We start from the raw sequence: 2985 nt of genomic DNA on the forward strand, positions 1-2985 counted from the left end.
TTCTGAGTTTGTTTGCTCTGTACGGGTGCTGTCCCGCTTATGCAAGGCTCCACATGTTCAAGCATAAAATATTTTAAAATTATCTCAATCTGTCAATCTAGGTGTCATTATGAAGGGCATATGTTTCTCTATCCATTGATGTAAGTTTCATATCCATACCTGCAGTACTTCGGGATATATCAGCAAAGGAAAGTGCGACTTCTTGTCCAACTGCTTGCTATTTTGGCGTAATTCTGACCATATTTGCGCTATACTTGTGCTGTCCCGCTGAGACAAGGCTCCTCATGTTTGAGCACGAAATATCTAAAAAAAATATCTCAATCTGTCAATCTAGGTGTAATTATGAAGGGCATATGTTTCTCTATCCATTCATGTAAGTTTCATATCCATACTTGCAGTACTTCAGGATATATCAGCAAAAGAAAGTGCGACTTGTTGTCCAACTGCTTGCTATTTTGGCGTAATTCTGAGTTTGTCTGCGCTGTACGGGTGCTGTCCCGCTTATGCAAGGCTCCACATGTTCAAGCATAAAATATTTAAAAATTATCTCAATCTGTCAATCTAGGTGTAATCATGAAGGGCATATGTTTCTCCATCCATTCATGTAAGTTTCATATCCATACTTGCAGTACTTCAGGATATATCAGCAAAAGAAAGTGCGACTTGTTGTCCAACTGCTTGCTATTTTGGCGTAATTCTGAGTTTGTCTGCGCTGTACGGGTGCTGTCCCGCTTATGCAAGGCTCCACATGTTCAAGCATAAAATATTTTAAAATTATCTCAATCTGTCAATCTAGGTGTCATTATGAAGGGCATATGTTTCTCTATCCATTGATGTAAGTTTCATATCCATACTTGCAGTACTTCGGGATATATCAGCAAAAGAAAGTGCGACTTGTTGTCCAACTGCTTGCTATTTTGGCGTAATTCTGACCATATTTGCGCTATACTTGTGCTGTCCCGCTGAGACAAGGCTCCTCATGTTTGAGCATGAAATATCTAAAAAAAATCTCAATCTGTCAATCTAGGTGTTATTATGAAGGGCATATGTTTTTCTATCCATTCATGTAAGTTTCATATCCATACTTGCAGTACTTCGGGATATATCAACAAAAGAAAGTGCGACTTGTTGTCCCACTGCTTGCTAATTTGGCGTAATTCTGAGTTTGTCTGCGCTGTACGGGTGCTGTCCCGCTTATGCAAGGCTCCACATGTTCAAGCATAAAATATTTTAAAAATATCTCAATCTGTCAATCTAGGTGTCATTATGAAGGGCATATGTATCTCTTTCCATTGATGTCAGTTTCATATCCTTAATTGCAGTACTTCGGGATATATCAGCAAATGAAAGTGCGACTTGTTGTCCAACTGCTTGCTATTTTGGCGTAATTCTGAGTTTGTCTGCGCTGTACGTGTGCTGTCCCGCTTATGAAAGGCTCCACATGTTCAAGCATAAAATATTTTAAAATTATCTCAATCTGTCAATCTAGGTGTCATTATGAAGGGCATATGTTTCTCTATCCATTGATGTAAGTTTCATATCCATACTTGCAGTACTTCGGGATATATCAGCAAAAGAAAGTGCGACTTCTTCTCCAACTGCTTCCTATTTTGGCGTAATTCTGACCATATTTGCGCTATACTTGTGCTGTCCCGCTTAGACAAGGCTCCTCATGTTTGAGCATAAAATATTTAAAAATTATCTCAATCTGTCAATCTAGGTGTAATCATGAAGGGCATATGTTTCTCCATCCATTCATGTAAGTTTCATATCCATACTTGCAGTACTTCAGGATATATCAGCAAAAGAAAGTGCGACTTGTTGTCCAACTGCTTGCTATTTTGGCGTAATTCTGAGTTTGTTTGCTCTGTACGGGTGCTGTCCCGCTTATGCAAGGCTCCACATGTTCAAGCATAAAATATTTTAAAATTATCTCAATCTGTCAATCTAGGTGTCATTATGAAGGGCATATGTTTCTCTATCCATTGATGTAAGTTTCATATCCATACTTGCAGTACTTCGGGATATATCAGCAAAAGAAAGTGCGACTTCTTGTCCAACTGCTTGCTATTTTGGCGTAATTCCGACCATATTTGCGCTATACTTGTGCTGTCCCGCTGAGACAAGGCTCCTCATGTTTGAGCATAAAATATTTAAAAATTATCTCAATCTGTCAATCTAGGTGTCATTATGAAGGGCATATGTTTCTCTATCCATTCATGTAAGTTTCATATCCATACTTGCAGTACTTCGGGATATATTAGCAAAAGAATTTGCGACTTGTTGTCCAACTGCTTGCTATTTTGGCGTAATTCTGAGTTTGTCTGCGCTGTACGGGTGCTGTCCCGCTTATTGAAGGCTCCACTTGTTCAAGCATAATATATTTTAAAATTATCTCAATCTGTCAATCTAGGTGTCATTATGAAGGACGTATATTTCTCTATCCATTGATGTAAGTTTCATATCCATACTTGCAGTACTTCGGGATATATCAGCAAAAGAATGTGCGACTTGTTGTCCAACTACTTCCTACTTTGACGTAATTCTGAGTTTGTCTGCGCTGTACGGGTGCTGTCCCGCTTATTGAAGGCTCCACATGTTCAAGCATAAAATATTTTAAAATTATCTCAATCTGTCAATCTAGGTGTTATTATGAAGGGCATATGTTTCTCTATCCATTGATGTAAGTTTCATATCCATACTTGCAGTACTTCGGGATATATCAGCAAAAGAAAGTGCGACTTGTTGTCCAACTGCTTGCTATTTTGGCGTAATTCTGAGTTTGTTTGCTCTGTACGGGTGCTGTCCCGCTTATGCAAGGCTCCACATGTTCAAGCATAAAATATTTTAAAATTATCTCAATCTGTCAATCTAGGTGTCATTATGAAGGGCATATGTTTCTCTATCCATTGATGTAAGTTTCATATCCATACTTGCAGTACATCTGCATATATCAGCAAAGGAAAGTGCGACTTCTTGTCCAAC

Source organism: Acanthaster planci, linkage group LG08 (genome assembly GCF_054643075.1).
Source record: "Acanthaster planci isolate LZ-2023a linkage group LG08, COTS_SCS, whole genome shotgun sequence".
Lineage (NCBI taxonomy): Eukaryota > Metazoa > Echinodermata > Asteroidea > Valvatida > Acanthasteridae > Acanthaster > Acanthaster planci.